The sequence below is a fragment of the Neofelis nebulosa genome, chromosome 2 (genome assembly GCF_028018385.1).
Source record: "Neofelis nebulosa isolate mNeoNeb1 chromosome 2, mNeoNeb1.pri, whole genome shotgun sequence".
Classification (NCBI taxonomy): domain Eukaryota; kingdom Metazoa; phylum Chordata; class Mammalia; order Carnivora; family Felidae; genus Neofelis; species Neofelis nebulosa.
Window position 1 is genome coordinate 195,306,284 of NC_080783.1, and position 18,096 is coordinate 195,324,379.

General features: G+C 37.7%; 1 protein-coding gene across 5 annotated transcripts in view; it reads right to left on the reverse strand.

Moving 5' to 3' along the window:
- The window catches only part of ZMYM4 (zinc finger MYM-type containing 4), a 150,209-nt gene that overhangs the window by 113,879 nt on the left and 18,234 nt on the right, over positions 1-18,096 (reverse strand). For 2 of the 5 annotated variants that reach the window (XM_058718100.1, XM_058718104.1), the window contains exon 2: positions 2,192-2,253. The exons of the other annotated variants lie outside the window; for them this stretch is intronic. The gene's annotated coding sequence lies outside the window, so the exon portion shown is untranslated. The remainder of the gene's footprint in view (positions 1-2,191; positions 2,254-18,096) is intronic. 5 annotated transcript variants of the gene reach the window in all.

The window sequence follows — 18,096 nt, forward strand, 5'->3', positions numbered from 1 at the left end:
GCTTCCTAGTAACTTTTCTCAGTCCCCCAAAAGGGGGTTTCTTGCTTGATAATGAAAATTTGCAGCACTTCACACTTCTCCAGCATCCAGTGTAACACACCCTTTCCAACAAGATCTGAAAGTCTCAGCCTTCAAACTGGAAAATTCGGCATCTTCCAGATTTGTTCCATCCATCCTTGCTACCATGCCCCAGCCCTAGAGGTAGCGGTTGCTCATTCTATTGTGTATACTTTACAGTTCTCTTTGCCCTCTAGGGTTAATTCTCTGTTACTGGTTAATAATTTTTTTTTTTTTTTTGGTTAGTAATTCTTTATATTAAACTTCCCTGTTCAAATTAATGTGTGGTTTCTGAGTTGGTACTGCAATGGTCACAGTAAACATACCTACAAAGATGGGATTTGAAGATTGGCTTGGTTGTGCCCTCTGCCTCAAACAGGAAATAGGATGCTAATAACCCCCAGCATGCAGTGGCATCACAGTTAATCAAGCTATCAACTGTGGTTGACTGTGATGAGGTGCCAACAGAAGCAAGTGCCTTAGGACCCCAAATGGCTATTGTACTGAACTGTTAAGGCAGTACAGATGACTACAAGGTCTGCTATATGAGATGGATTCTCTAAATGCTCTTGAACAGGTACACAAAAAATAAGTTCAAGTCCGTTAACTGTCAGATTAAATCACAGTCTGAAAAACAGTACTGTCATGACAGTATTAAAGAAATCTCAGGGGCGCCTAATTGGCTCAGTCGTTTGAGCATCTGACTTTGACTCAGGTCATGATCTCGAGATGAGTGACTTTGAGCCCCACATCAGGCCCTCTACTATCAACACTGAGCCTGCTTTGGATCCTCTGTCTCCTCTCTCTGCTCCTCCCCTGCTCACACACATGTGCATGCTCTCTCTCTCAAAAATATACATTTAAAAAATCTCAACACCTCTTTATTCTTATAACCTCAGATTCATATTGCTAAAAATCAGGGGCGCCTGGGTGGCTTGGTCGGTTAAGCGTCCGACTTCGGCTCAGGTCATGATCTCACGGTCCGTGAGTTCAAGCCCCGCGTCAGGCTCTGTGCTGACAGCTCAGAGCCTAGAGCCTGTTTCAGATTCTGTGTCTCCCTCTCTCTGTGACCTCCCCCGTTCATGCTCTGTCTCTGTCTCAAAAATAAATAAACGTTAAAAAAAAAATTAAAAAATAAATAAATAAATAAATAAATAAATAAAAATTTTAAAAAATCAAATGCAAAATTTGATTCTGCAAGTAGCTGAATTATAACAGGTGAATTCATAGTCTAAGTTTCTCATGGAACCCTGAAACTTAGACATGTGGTCGAATCAGGATGAAAAAAACAACTTCACACCTCCAGTGGCACTAACTTACTCTTCTGTATATAAAGAGAGCAGCTTTCCTTTGCTGAAAATCCTGTGATATTGTTACGTTCTGCAAATGACTTGGAGAAGGATGCTCATTCTCCTCAAGACCAACTACAACCAACCCTGTTGATACTACACCCATAACTAGGTTCAAATCTCAGCACGTTCTAGAGGAACAGATATACCTATGTATGACTCAAGAGAAAACAGCTTAAACACTAAAAAAATGCCAAAATTCTGTTAATATATAAAGGAAAAAACCTGAGGAACATGTGTGAAAATCGATGCTAAGGGTATTAGACCAAGGAGATTAGAATTCATCAATATGAGTGAGTTTACCACAGATTCTATGATAACTTGTGCAGTTGGAGATGGCTCTAATAGCCTACTTGTTGACTGAAATTTACACTCAACAATATAGCTGTAATCATTAAGGAAATGTAAATCAAAATTATTCTAACACTGCCAATGAATATTAAATGAGGTTTAATGAGGCTGAAATACTAGAGTTCCACTGGCATTATGTGGAAGAGAAAATCCAAAGGTTTAAGGAGACAGGAATATTGAAGTGGATTTATCCTCTGCAACCTACTACCCAACTACATACCCTGAAAAGGCCCAGAAGACACTATAATTAGTGAGGGAAGCACCACATACTTGAAAAGGCTGTGTGGCTGCTCTCTTTTATAAGTCAGGTACGACTTCAGGGAACGTCACCACTGAGATGAGCTCCCTGATCTCACTGAGGATGATGGGATCCCAAAGTAGCAGAGGCCAAGTGGCAGTACTTAACTCCAAAGATAAGGGCAGCGAGGACATACCGGTAATCAGAATGCTTTGGCCCGCAGGGATCTTTGGCAGTGGCTAATTGATCACGATGTTCCTAGGAATGAAATAGATGGGCAGTTTAATCTATATAACAGAAAAATGCTTAAATCTGGTGGCCAAAAACCGACTTGAATCATCATAGTGGAAGTCATGGGCATTTGCCCAGTTTCCAGACCTGGTCAATTCACAGACCCACAGCCTTTTGTAACTGAGGAGAGACTGGGTCCACCAGAGGAAAAGCTCTGCACCATTACAGCAAGGACACACCATAAATATTCCTCCAAAGCCTTCCTCAAAGGGACTACAGCTATTTAGTAGAGCAGTGGTTTTTAAGCAAGGGCAATGTTGCTTCCCAAATCTAGAAAATTTGGTGAAATCTGGAGGCATTTTTGGTTATTACAACTAGGGAGTTCTACTGACATCTAGTGGGTATAGGCCAGGGATGCTGTGAACCATCCAGCAATGTATACTATAACCCCTACAACAAAGAATTACCTGGTCTTTAAAACCTCTCCAAGATTTAGTTACCTCCCTGATCTCATCTCCTACTACTCACTACCTTACTCACCTACCTTCAGCTACCACCACTTTGCTGTTCATAAAATATACACAGCATTCTCCTGCGTCACAAACTTTGGCTTTCTTGTTCCCTCTACCTGGAATGTTCTTCCTCTTAAGATACCCCCGTGGCTGGCTTTCTCATTTCCTTCAGATTTTGCTTAAATGCCTCTACCTAAAACTGCAATGCCACTTCCACAACAGCACAGTGTATACCTTTTCTGTTTTATGATTCCCTATAGAAGTGTCCCATTTTAAATGTTCTGCATTAATTGACTAATAGTTCTCTCTCCCATCAACAGAATATAAACTACGTAAGAGCAGAGATTTTCTCCATTTTATTCACTACTGTATCCTCATTCCTACAATGGTTCCTGTGTGTAACAGACACTCAAACATTTGTTGAATGGAAGCATGAATGGTGACTGGATGGAAATTAGGGATGTAGAGCACTGAGGAATTCTAAGATGACTCCTAAAGTGGTTATCTGCTTTTATCTGCTGAGTACCCCATTCTTCTGAAAACAGTCACTTCTGATTGTCAGATATTTTGAACACTTTTTCCTTTTTAAAAATGTGACAAGTTTTTCAATGTAGTCAAATCAATTATTCTTTGAATTATCTTTTTTTGGTTTATGTTTAAAAAGGCATTCCCCGTATCAAGATGTTGTATTTACCTATATTTTCTTTACCTTTATTTTCTTATATCCATATATTCAATCCCTCTAGAATTTGTTTTGGTATCTGGAGGAAAAGAGCTAACTTTATCTTTTGCCCAAATGACCAGAAAACTATCCAAACACAGTTTAAAGAATAACTTACAACTATATTCTTATACACAGAAATGAATCTCTTTATTTGTAATAATTTAAGCATACCTATGGCAGTATTATATTCAAAATCCTATAAAACAAGGTACCCACTTCCTCTACTCCTCCACTCCCCCAATACTCTTCTAATTCAAAACTGTTTTGGCTATCTTTCACCTACTTATAATTCCTAGTGAAGTTCATCACTGTTTTCTCAAATTCTACCCTCCTTACCATGAAAAAGAAAAACAAAATCCTGTTGGGACACCGATATAATAATATTAATTTTATGAGACATATATTTTGATTATATTGGATTTTCCCATCCAGGAATATGGTATATCACTTATTTTTTTCAAGAGCCATCCAAGCATAATGGTTACAGATTCTCTGGAGTTTGGAGTGACACAGCCTGAATGGGTTCCAATCCCATCATTCCTTAACCTAGCATCTAAATTACCCTGACAAGGCATTTTACCTCTCTGTTACCCTCAAACATAACACTGTATTATAAGGTCACTTTGAGAATTAAATGAATTAAGTGTTTAAAACAATGTTCATAAAGATTACTTGTGTTGTGACCATTATTATTTTTTTATTACCATGTCCTTAGGTAAACTCTTGTCATTTTAAGTCTCATACTTTTTAGGTTTATCCCAAGGAATTTAATTTTTTATTGCTTTTTGAATCACTTTTTAAAAATATTTTCCAACTACTTACAGTCAAAGTTACTAAGTTTCATGGGATTTTTAAAAATATTTTAATGTTGTAACTAGACATTTTACAATTCCCTGTTACAACTCTAATACACTTTCTCTTTTCCTCCAGATTGCTTTCACTTTTGAATTTTTACTTCTTAGCCCTAAAATATTTTCTACTGATACTCTTGAGAATTCCAGGCAAATAAGTGTGTCATCAGAAAATAATCGTAATTTTGTTCTCCAACTTTCCAAGATTTATGCCTTTTTTCCCTCATCTAACTATATTGCCCTAGAACTTCCAGAACAGTCATAGCCATGGTAATAGCAGGCATCCTTCCTAAATCTCAAGGAATGACTGCTGGATTCTAACACATATGTTTTATTATGTGAAGGAAAGAACCCTCTATTTTTAGTTTTATAAAAAAGAGACTTTATTGCTAGGAAATGAATACTAAATATAAAAATATCTTTAAAAAAAAAAAACCTTTTTAATGTTTGTTTATTTTTGAGAGAGAGAGAGAGACAGAGCACGAGCAGCAGAAGGACAGAAAGAGAGGGAGACAGAATCTGAAGCAGGCTCCAGGCTCTGAGCTGTCAGCACCAACTGAGGCACCGACTGCTTAACCAACTGAGGCGCCAAGGCGCCCCTAAAAAGGTCTCTTTTTTGTTTATTTATCTTGAGAGAGAGCTCATGTGTGCTCGAGCAGGGGAGGGGCAGAGGGAGTGGGGGGTAGGTAAGAATCCCAAGCAGGCTCCACGCTGTCAGTGCAGAGCCCAACGCAAGGCTCAATCTCATAAAGCATTAGACCATGACCTGAGCCAAAATCAAGAGCCAGATGCTTAACCAACTGAACCAACCCATGCACCCCTATATCAAGATCTTTATTAGCATCTTGGTATGAGACCTTTTCTATTCTGGTATATATTATTAAAAACATGGAAATGGACTATTCCTCAATGGTACAAAGAAAGATTAGAAACTGGGGGCGAGGGGGGCAGGGAATGACTGTTCTTTGACATTAACTGCCATTTCTTAAATGGTTACTGGCCTCTTCAGGTGTTCTATCTTTTGAATCAGTTTTGGCAACTTATTTCAGAAAATCTTTCATTTCATCTAAAGGATTATGTTAATTATATCTTAAAAAGTTTAGGGCACCTGGGTGGCTCAGTCAGTTAAGGAACCGGCTCTTGATTTCAGCTCAGGTCATGATCTCACAGTTCATGAGTTTGAGCCCCACAGTGGACTCTGCACTAAAAGTGCAGAGCCTGCTTGGGATTCTCTGTCTCTGCCCGTCCCACATGCTCTCTCTCTCTCAAAAAATAAACTTAAAAAAAAAAAGTTCAACATATTATCCCCAAACTATTTATGGTTACAGACTTTACTTCAACACTATTTGTTTTCTTTTCTTCAATTAGACTTGTCAGTAACTTGTTTATTGGTCACTTCACAAAGATTCTGATCCTTTTTCAGTCTATACATTTTCTACTTAATTCATTTTTTCTCACATATTATTTTCTTTTTTTGTCACATATTTTTGACTTTATTAATTCTTCCCTTGTGCTTTCCTCAGGTTTATTTCATTGTTCAAACATATACAACTAATACGCACTTTTTTTTTTTTTTTTAACTAAAAGCATTTAATGCAAAATATTCTCTTTGGAGTATAGCTCTGCTTGTATCCCAAGATATGGTTTGCTCTCATTGTTACATTCTTTTGCTGTTATTATTCAGGTATAACTGACATACTCGTCATATTCTCAACTGTCTGTAACTGAAGTTAGCTTCAACTTGTTTAACCCAAGAAATGCTTAGAAGTTCTAAAATTTCCAAGTGGTAGGGCTGTGTGAATTATGTGTCAATTATGATTAAATTTTATAAATTTTCCATGAAAATGTAAAGATGGTCATGTTTTTCTCAAAGTGTACTAAGTTCAGTTGAACTTCAGTTCCTCTAAACTATTAAAACTTTTGATTTATATATGCCAATACAAAGGTTTTTGATACATAATGATTCATGGCAGTTATATCTTCAGTGTGAATTACAGCTTCTACAAAGTCAGAAAGTACTGATAGTTAATTACTTTTGCCATGAATAATTTTGTTTTAATATTAAAATTTGAGGGGCGCCTGGGTGGCGCAGTCGGTTAAGCGTCCGACTTCAGCCAGGTCACGATCTCGCGGTCTGTGAGTTCGAGCCCCGCGTCAGGCTCTGGGCTGATGGCTCGGAGCCTGGAGCCTGTTTCCAATTCTGTGTGTCTCCCTCTCTCTCTGCCCCTTCCCTGTTCATGCTCTGTCTCTCTCTGTCCCAAAAATAAATAAAAAACGTTGAAAAAAAAAATTTAAATAAAATTTGAATTTTTGCTGTATTTGCAACTTTGACACATTGGCATACTTTTATTTTTAACTTTTATTAGTTTTATTTCATTTTAGATTTTTCTTATAAATAACCTAAATATCATATTCAACAGGAGAATCTTTGTCATTTAGCCTTTTTAAATGGTCCTCAAATGAATCTAATTAGGAACATGAAAAATACTTAAGACCCTACCTAAATACTTAGGACACTTCCTACATGGACAGAAACTTAAGATGGTACAACTTTAAAAAGTGGTCAAGTGTTAGGGGGCTTGGGTGGCTCAGTCGGTTAAGCGTCCGACTTCGGCTCAGGTCATGATCTCATGGTTCACAAGTTTGAACCCCAGGGCTGGGCTCTGAGCTGGAGCTGACAGCTCAGAGCCTGGAGCCTGCTTCGGATCCTGTGTCTCCCTCTCTCTCTGCTGCTCCCTTGCTTACGTAAACACTCATGTACTCTCTCTCTCTCCAAAATAAACATTAAAAAAAAAATTTTTTTTTTTAAGTGGTCAAGTGTTACAGTCTCTTAATACCATTTCCCACTAAAAGGAACCAGACCTCCTGGAAGATATGGCTGATTTCAGGTCTGGAGTAAGGATTATACAGATGAGTCTGATTCATCTTGCACCAGAAAGCAAGGAAATTATCAAAGACTACGGCAGTCATGACAAAATGACAGAAGAGCTAATCTGAAGAGGCTTTTATCTACCAAAGATGGCATAATAGACTACAATTATAAATAAATCTATTTATAGTAATTTACCATGATACTGCCTTTATTCCCCCTTACTTCAAAAAATAACTCTCACTGGTCATTTGTGAAGGCTGTATCACTTCATCAACTCATTCTTAAAAACAACAAAAGAATCCAGTATTTATCTTTTCTTCTTGTTTTGGGACTTTTTTTATATATCTTGTCTTGTCTTTGTCTTATATTAATGATATTTTATGGTTACAAAGAAACCAAATGTTAGTTGATAAGGAAAAGTTCTTCTCTATAAAATAATCATAGCTAACAGACACTGGAGAAATAAAGGATTTAGGAAATCATTTTATAACCCCTAATGAAACGGTGAATCAAGAAATAATTATTGGGCGCCCGGTTGGCTCACTCAGTGGAGTGTGTGACTCTTGACCTCATAGTTGTGGGTTCAAGCCCTGCACTGGGTATAAAGATTACTTATGGAATAAAATCTTTTAAAAAAAGAACTAGTTAATGAATGTTAAAAACATTCAGGTAAAAACTGAAGGGGAACTTTTAAATATATGGTTTACGCTGACATCCCCTGAACTAAGATGAATGCGATGGTTCCACTAGCGGTGTCATACCAATAAAGAATTCTTTCCAAAAAAGACGAAAAAATTAGAGTGCGTGGCTGGCTCAGTCAGTGAAGTGTGCAACTCTTGATTTTGGGGTTGTGAGTTCAAGCCCCACACTGGGTGCAGAGACTACTTAAGTTAAAAAAAAAAAAAAAAATTTAAGACAAGAAAAAAAAATTTTGAACCTAAATCTAAACACACTTCTACCAGTTACAGGAAACATGAAGAACAGAGTAACATGTCCAATGACACCAGGATATAATCAACAAAGCCCAGAATGTGGGAAATGCTGCAGAACAAATCAGCTAGTGTCTTCTAAAAATAAACAGCAGTTTTTAAAATGGGGAGATTTACTGATTAAAAGAGGCTGCAGATACATAACACACAAACCTTATTTTATTTTAATTTTTTTTAATGTTTATTTATTTTTGATTGACAGATCATGAGCAGGGGAGGGACAGAAACAGAGGGAGACACAGAATACAAATAGGCTCCCAGCTCTGAACTGTCAACACAGAGCTAGATGCAGGGCTTGGACCCATGAACCGTGAGATTATGACCTGAGCCGAAGTCAGATTCTTAACCGACTGAGCCACCCAGGCATCCCCACAAACCTTGTTTTAGCTACGGACTTTGTGAAACAAATAAGAAAGTTGTACAAATATCAGGTGACATTAAGGAAGCCTGTTGATTTTGTTCCATGTGATAATGTTATTTTGATTTTTTTTTTTTTTTTAAAGAGACTGTGTATGTTAGAAATGTATACTTGTGTATTAAGAAGTAAAACAAGGGCCACCTGAGTGGCTCAGTCAGTTAAGCGCCTGACTCCTGGTTCCAGCTCAGGTCATGATCTCATGGCTCTTAAGATCAAGCCCTGTGTTGGGGCTCTGCATAGACAGCACAGAGCCTGCTTGGGATTCTCTCTCTCTCTGCACCTCTCCTGGCTCACACTCTCTCTCTCTCTCTCTCTTTCTCTCAAAATAAACAAACTTAAAAAAAAAACTGAAATGAAATATGTCTACAATTAGCATTAAAATGCTATAGAGACTGGCACAAAAACAGACACTCAGATAAATGGAATAGAGAACCCAGAAATGGACCCACAAACGTATGGCCAACTAATCTTTGACAAAGCAGGAAAGAAGAGCCAACGGAATAAAGACAGTCTCTTCAGCAAGTAGGGCTGGGAAAACTGGACAGCGGCATGCAGAAAAATGAACCTGGACCACTTTCTTACACCATACACAAAAATAAACTCAAAATGGATAAAAGACCTAAATGTAAGACAGGAAGCCATCAAAATCCTCGAGGAGAAAGCAGGCAAAAACCTCTTTGCCCTTGGCCGCAGCAACTTCTTACTCAACACGTCGCCGGAGGCAAGGGAAACAAAAGCAAAAATGAACTATTGGGACCTACCTCATCAAAATAAAAAGCTTCTACAAAGTAAAGGCAACAATCAGCAAAACTAAAAGGCAACCGACAGAATGGGAGAAGATATTTGCAAATGACATATCAGATAAAGGATTAGTATCCAAAATCTATAAAGAACTTCTCAAACTCAACACCCAAAAAACAAATAACCCAGTGAAGAAATGGGCAAAATACATGAACAGACACTTCTCCAAAGAAGACATCCAGATGGCCAACCGACACATGAAAAAATGCTCAACATCACTCATCATCAGGGAAATACAAATCAAAACCACAATGAGATACCACCTCACGCCTGTCAGAAAGGCTAACATTAACAACTCAGGCAACAACAGATGCTGGCGAGGATGCGGAGAGAAAGGATCTCTTTTGCACTGCTGGTGGGAATGCAAGCTGGTGCAGCCATTCTGGAAAACAGTATTGAGGTTCCTCAAAAAATTAAAAATAGAACTACCCTACAACCCAGCAATTGCACTACTAGGTATTTATCTAAGGGATACAGGTTTGCTGTTTCGAAGGGGTACATGCACACTTATGTTCATAGGAGCACTATCAACAATAACCAAAGTATGGAAACAGCCCAAATGTCCATCGATGGATGATGACTGTATAAAGAAGATGTGGTATATATACATATATATATACATATATACATATACACACACACACACACAACAGAGTATTACTCAGCAATCAAAAAGAATGAAATCTTGCCATTTGCAACTATGTGGATGGTATTATGCTAAGCGAAATTAGAGAAAGACAAGTATCATGACACTCATATAAGGACTTTAAGACACAGAACAGATGAACAGAAAGGAAGGGAAACAAAAATAATATAAAAAACAGGGAGGGTGACAAAACATAAGACACTCTTAAATATGGAGAACAAATAGAGGGTTACTGGAGGGGTTGTAGGAGGGGGGATGGTCCAAATGGGTAAGGGGCATTAAGGCATCTACTCCTGAAATCACTGTTGCACTATATGCTAACTAACTTGAATGTAAATGAAAAAAAGACATAAAAAAAAAGATAAAATAAAATAAAAATAAAATGTTATAGGGAAAGACATGTGAGAGGAACGAATAAAACAGGCAGAAAGTTGATTACTGTTTAAAGAAGATGAATGACAAATACATGACCATTAGTCGAACTATTTGCTCAACATTTACATTTTAAAATGTCCATTATCAAAGGTTTTAAAAAAGTCGTGATCAACTAGAAACATCTTAAATACAGAGTTGTACTCCTCACACTAAACGAGAAGCTTTTTTCCTAATATAATTTATAATTTAACGACCCTGAAAATAACTCATTATTTTGGGGCCTGTGTTACTTTCTTCCAACAAATGACAACTAAACAAATAAAGTAAATCTTCCTTTGATGCTAGATGCAGCACTTTTTTTTCTTGTTCATAATTATTGAATACTGCTTCATTAAAATTAATTTTAGATGGAGCGCCTGGGTGGCTCAGTCGGTTGAGTGTCTGACTTCAGCTCAGGTCATTATCTCACAGTTCGTGGGTTCAAGCCCCACCTGGGGCTCTATGCTGACAGTTCAGAGCCCGGAGCCTGCTTTGGACTCTGTGTCTCCCTCTCTCTCTGCTCCGCCCCTGCTTGCGCAGTCTCCTCTGTCTCTCAAAAATAAATAAATGTTAAAAAATATTTTTTTTTAATTAATTTTTCGGGCACCTGGGAGGCACAATCAGTTAACCGTCCAACTCTTGATCTTAGCTCAGGTCATAATTTCACAGTTTGTGGGTTCAAGCCCTGAATCAGGCACAGGGTTTGCTTGGGATTCTGTCTCTCCTCTCTGCCCCTCCCCCACTTGTGCATGTGTGTGCACACATGCTCTCTCTCTCTCTCTCTCTCTCAAAATACATTAACTTTTTTAAAAAGATGTAAAAAAATTAATTTTCCATATATGAAAACACAGGAAAATATTTACTTCTCTTTTATGTTAAGACATCAATGGGAATGCAAGCTGGTGCTACCACTTTGGAAAACAGTATGGAGGTTCCTCAATTAAAAATAATTAAAATTATATTTTAAATTTAAAATAATATTAAATTAAAAATAGAACTACCCTACGACCCAGCAATTGCACTACTAGGTATTTATCCAAGGGATACAGGTGTGCTGTTTCAAAGGGACACATGCACCCCAATGTTTATAGCAGCACTATCAACAAACAAAAGTATGGAAACAGCCCAAATGTCCATCGATGAATAAATGGATAAAGAAGATGTGGTGTATAAATATATATATATATACAATGAAGTATTACTGAGCGATCAAAAAGAATGAATTCTTGCCATTTGCAACTACGTGGATGGAACTGGAAGGTATTATGCTAAGTGAAATTAGTCATTCAGAGAAAGACAAAAATCGTATGACTTCACTCATATGAGGACTTTAAGAGACAAAACAGATGAACATAAGGGAAGGGAAACAAAAATAATATAAAAACAGGGAGTGGGGGAAACACAAGAGGCTCAAAACTGGAGAACAAACTGAGGGTTACTGGAGGGGGTGTGGGATGGGGGAATGGGCTAAATGGGTGAGGGGCATTAAGGAATCTACTCCTGAAATCACTGTTGCACTATATACTAACTAATTTGGATGTAAATTTAAAAAAATAAAAAGTAAAATTTTAAAAAATAATAAAATAAATAAAATTAAGTTAAATAAATAAAAAACATCAAACATGAAGAAAAACTGAAGGACAGTAAGTATGCATATTTTCTATAACTATCTTGAGAGAAATACTTCAACTGACATAAATTCTATGAACAATCCTATGACGATCATATTAAAAAGCAAGGAAGTTACTATGATATAACGGAATTCAAGATCAGAAAACATCATATTCAATTTCAGGGGAACAAAAAGGTTGAATGAAAAGAAAAATTGGAGCCAACGTTTACTTCTTTTTTTTTTTAATTTTTTTTAACGTTTATTTATTTTTGAGACAGAGAGAGACAAAGCATGAACGGGGGAGGGTCAGAGAGAGGGAGACACAGAATCTGAAACAGGCTCCAGGCTCTGAGCTGTCAGCACAGAGCCCGATGCGGGGCTCGAACTCCCAGACTGCGAGATCATGACCTGAGCCGAAGTCGGCCGCTTAACCGACTGAGCCACCCAGGCGCCCCCGTTTACTTCTTAAATAATTCAAGTGTTACATAGAAAGGAAAGCAAGAAAAAAGTAATGTCCACTCTCACTTCTAGGCAATGACTTCAAAGGTTTCCATGACATTATCCTTGGCTCCAGGTCCTTCCCCCTTTGCCTCTAGAAATTACCACCTAGTATATGCTAGTATTTCCTGTGCACTAACCCACTGAAACGCACTAAGAGTTACATTTATCTCTTTCTATTTTATCCTTAAGGAAACAAAAACCATGTTAGTGTTAATGACCAAGGTCAAATTCTGTGACGGTGGCTCCTACTCTGCAATACTCTACCTAATCTATTTCAGAAGGTCTGGGATAGATAAGGACTACACATTTGTGTATTACACAGGAGCAGGGATGGAATTCCCCCAGGGGATTCTGAAGCATATTGCTAATTAAAAACAAATACACCATGATATGTTTTCTCCTGGGTCCTCTGCTGTTATCTATCTGATTTCTACAAAATTAAGTTTGTGTCTGTGTATATGGGTATATTCACCAGCCTCAATCTCAATTTCTGCTGTTTGAAGAAAACAATGTTAAGAAAATGAAGATGAGTCATAGTCCAGGAGAAAATATTTGCAAAACACATATCTAAGGATTTGTATCCAAAATACATAAATAACTCAAAACACAATATGAGAAAACTTATATCACCCAGCAATCCCACTCCTAATTATTTACCCAAAGGATATAAAGACATGTTTACACAAAAACCTAGACACGAGAAATTGAGACTACTTTCTTCTGTTAGAAAGAAAATGTTACTGAAGACATTGTTCATTACTCAGTGTCTCCTACTGAAGATTCACATCTGTAACTACTTTTAGAATCAGTGTTAGAAAATGCTGTTTCTTCACAGTACAGTAATATTTGCTCTATGTGATATGGGACATATTTAACTCTGATCAATAACAACATTAGAATTATCATATCTATATTTTCCTTTACCATGGTCCTTAATTCTTTTAATCTTCTTTTGTATATCTTTTTGTAAAACTACCCCAAATTCTTTGTGGAAACAGCTAAATCTGGACAAATACACATAAAGAAATTGTAACCAACATAATAAACTTTCTCCTTCTATTAATCCTTCTTGGAAATGAAGGGGGTTTTTTCCCTTTTTTTTTGTTTTTTTTTGTTTGTTTGTTTGTTTTGTTTAAAGTTTTTATTTATTTAAGTAATCTCTATTTCCCACATGAGGCTCAAATTCACAACCCTAAGATCAAGAGTAGCATGCTCTTCCAACTGAGCCAGCCAGGTACCCCTTTTATTTTCCTTTTGTATATGCTGTTTTAAAATTTTGGAAATAGTAAATAATTACAAGTAGTGCAGGTGACCTTTGAACAACATAGGTTTGAACTGCACAGATCCACTTATCCACTTTTATCAATAAATATGGTACAATACTGTGGATGTATTTTCTCTACCATATGATTTTGTTTTCTTTTTCTTTAAGTAGGTTCCATGCCCAGCATGGAGCCCAAGCCCAGCATGGAATCCAACACAGAGCTTGAACTCACAACCCTGAGATCAAGACCTGAGTTGAGATCAAGAATTGAACATTTAACCAACTGAGCCACCCAGGCACCCCTCTTTACCTTATGATATTTTTAAAAACATTTTCTTTTCTTGGGGCGCCTGGGTGGCTCGGTTGAGCATCCGACTTCGGCTCAGGTCATCATCTCACAGTTCGTGGGTTCCAACCCCACATCGGGCTCTGTGCTGACAGCTCAGAGCCTGGAGCCTGTTTCAGATTCTGTGTCTCCCTCTCTCTCTGCCCCTCCCCTGTTCACGCTCTGTCTCTGTCTCAAGAATAAGTAAACATTTAAAAAAAATTTTTTTTTTCTTTTCTCTAGCTTACTTTATTGTTAAGTGTGTAGTACATAATACATATAACATAAAAAAATGTTAATCAACTGTTTATGTTATCAATAAGGCTTCCAGTTAAAATTGGGTATTAAGTTAATTAAGTTCTGGGGGAGTCAAAAGTTATAGGCAGAGGTGCTTGACTGGTTCAGTCAGCAAAGCATATGATTCTTGATCTTGGGGCTGGGAGTTTGAGCCCCATTTTGGGTAAAGATATTATTTAATACTAGATAAAATTTTTAAATTTTTTTTAATGTTTACTTATTTTTGAGAGAGACCAGAGTGTGAGCAGGGGAGGGGCAGAGAGCGAGGGAGACACAGAATCCGAAGCAGGCTCCAGGCTCTGGGCTGTCAGCATAGAGCACGACGCAGGGCTCAAACTCACAAACCATGAGATCATGACCTGAGCCTAAATCGGAAGCTTAATCGACTGAATCACCCAAGTGTCTCTAAAATTTTTAAAAAGTTATAGGCAGATATGACCAGGGGGTTGGGGGACAATGCCCTTAACCCTCATGTTGTTCAAGGGCCAACCATACACACATATGGTAACGCTGAGCTTATAAATTAGAGTAAGAGACTAACAACAATAATAAAACGATTATAGCACTATACTGCAGTAAAAGTTAATGTGGTCTCTCAAAATATCTCACAGTACTGTATTCACCCTTCTTGTGTTGACATGAGATGATAAAATGCCTATGTGATGAGATGAAAGGTGAATCTAGGCATTGTAACTTAGCGTTATACCACTGACCTTCCGACAATGCAACAGGAGGATCATCTACTTCCGGAAGGACCGTGGTTGACTGTGGGTAACTGAAACCACAGGAAAAAAACCACAGATTTTTTTTTTTGGGGGGGGGGGGGGGACAGGGGGAAGATGGAGAGAATACTGTATTGGTTTATAATTCCCTCCTACTATACTCAACTTTTGATAGTCTTCTTTAAAAGTCATAACCTGAGGGGCACCTGGCTGGCTGATTCAGTAGAGTATGTAACTCTTAAACTCAGGGTTATAAATCTGAGCCCCATGCTGGGTGTAGAGATTGCTTAAAAAAAAAAGTCTTTAAAAGTCACAACCTGATCTCAGCTGTGCTGGGTGGAATTAAGCAAAGATTCTATCTCTACATCAGGCTTATAGGGCCAAGCAGGACCCCTACCAAGACTAGCATGACAGTAGCAGAGAAAATCAGAAAAAAAACTTTCCCGCGAAGGACAAGTACATTTCTAGAAGAGAGAGTCAGAGCTGTGAGGCAACCTGCCTCTCGCCACAGGTAGAGAATGTGAACAGTACCTACCTTGGGGAATTGAAATATTATTAAGGGAGCCAAATTGTTACCATATAGATGAAGAGATTTTCATTTCTGAAGATAAATCAGTCTCCATTGAATAAAATGAATGGGGGAAAGGAACACTATAAAAGGGAGGGAAAAGAAGAGTGTTTAAAGGCAAGGAAAGTAAGAAGACAAAGCAAGCAAAATGAGTACCATAACCAGGCTGCTGGCAATAGAAATAAAGTTTTACAAATCATGTGTGAAGTTACCTCAATAAGACTCACCAGTTAAAATTGGACTGATAAGGGAAAGAGGAAAAAAATGAGCGGTTTCTAACCAGGGTGACTAGAAGAGGGTAACTAAGAGAATACAGAAAGAACAACAGGTAGGGAAGGAATGGGGCACTATTTGTGAGAGCAAGTACTTACAAGGGGAATAAAGAGTCCATTGTAGGCACACTAAATTAGCAGTATTTGTTAGCACAAGTCAAAGCATACATCTGAAAACACAGATTTTGAGTTTTAGACACACACACGCAAAAGAAGCAAAGAAGTACAAGGGAAAATCACATATGTATTTAATGGGTAGTGGTTAAAACTACTGTAGGTGATTACCCAAGAAAAACAGAGACCAAGGAAACACTTATTGGGCGTGCAAAAAGAGTCAAAGATGACTGAAAAGAAACAATTCAAGAAAACAACCATGAGAATGCCACCTTATAAGTAAGGGAAAAGTTTCAAGGAGGAAATGGACAACAGAGTAAGATGTGTAAGAGATCAAGTAAGAAAAGCTCTGAAAAGCATCCATTAGACATGGTAATTCTTAGGTTATTTCAGTGATCTTGAAGAGAATTTGAGTGGAGAAACAGATGGAAAAGCCAGATGTGGGTTGAGGAGTAAATGTGAAAAACACAAGCAACAGAGTCTCAAAAAGACTCTAACTTCAAAAAGCTTATCTCAGTTCAGACTATAGTCTGAAATTACCATTTCCTACTGAAAAGGTACCAGGGCTTCCTGGGAGTTAATTCCAAAAATGAGATAGTAACATATAGCATGAGCCTAGGTAGATCTTTTTGGCCAAAAAGGGAAGAAACTTTCAAGAACTACTGATGTTAAGTTAAAAGGACACAGATAAGGGGCACCTGGGTGGCTCAGTAGGTTAAGCGTCGGCCCTTCAGCTCAGATCATGATTCTCACAGTCTGTGAGTTCAAGCCCCACGTTGGGCTCCATGCTGTCACTGTGGAGCCTGCTTGGGTTTCTCTGTCTCCCTCTGTCTCTGCCCCTGCCCACTCACACTCTCTCTCTCAAAATAAATACATTAAAAAAAAAAAAAAGACATATGTCTAAGTATTTTATTTTTCTTCTTTTCAATGCTAATATAAGTGAAATAATATCCTTGATTTCCTTTCAGGATTATTCACTGACAGTGTGAAGAAACACAACTGATTTTTGGGTGATTTTTTTTATTCTGAACTCTGCTGAACTTACTACCTCTCACAGGGTTTGGGATTTTTTTGGTGGATTTGTAAGGGTTTCCTATATGAACAATCGTATCATCTGTAAATAAGAGATAGTTTTACCTTTCTTTCCAATTTGGATGCCTTTTCTTTCTTGTCTGACTGCTCTGGCTAGAACTTCAAATACACTGATTAGAAATACCAAAGAGGGCATCCTTATCTTATTCCTGATCTTAGGAGAAAGCCTTACAGTCTTTCACCATCAAATATGATGTTAGCTATGGTTTTTCATATATAGCTTTTATTATATTGAGGAAGTTCCCTTCTATTCCTAATTTATTAAGTGCTTTTATAATGAAAGTCTGATGGAGTTTTTCAAATTTTTTTTCTCCACCAACTGAGATATGTAAGTTTTTTTCTTTCATTCTATTAATATGGTGTATTACACTGATACTTAGAAAAAATTTAACCAAGGAAGTACAAGACTTGTACACTGAGGAGACTTGCACAAAACACTGTTGAAAGAAATTTTAAAGGATGGGGGCACCTGGTTGGCTCAGTCAATAGAACATACAACTCTTGATCTTGGAGCTGTTGAGTTAGAGCCCCACATTGGGGATAGAGTTTACTTAATAAAAAAAGTTTTTAAAGGACAAAGATAAAAGGAAAAACATTGCATTCACTGATTGGAAGACTTAATAGTAGGATGACAATACTACCCTAGAGATTTACAAATTCAATTCAATCCCTACCCAAATCCCAGTGGCATTTTTTGTAGAAATGGTAAAAAATTCGGAGCCCCTGGGTGGCTCAATCAGTTAAGCATCCGACTTCAGCTCAGGTCATCTCACAGTCTGTGAGTTCAAGCCCCACGTTGGGCTCTGGGCTGACAGAGCCTGGAGCCTGCTTTGGATTCTGAGTCTGTCTGTCTGTCTGTCTCTCTCTCTCTCTCTC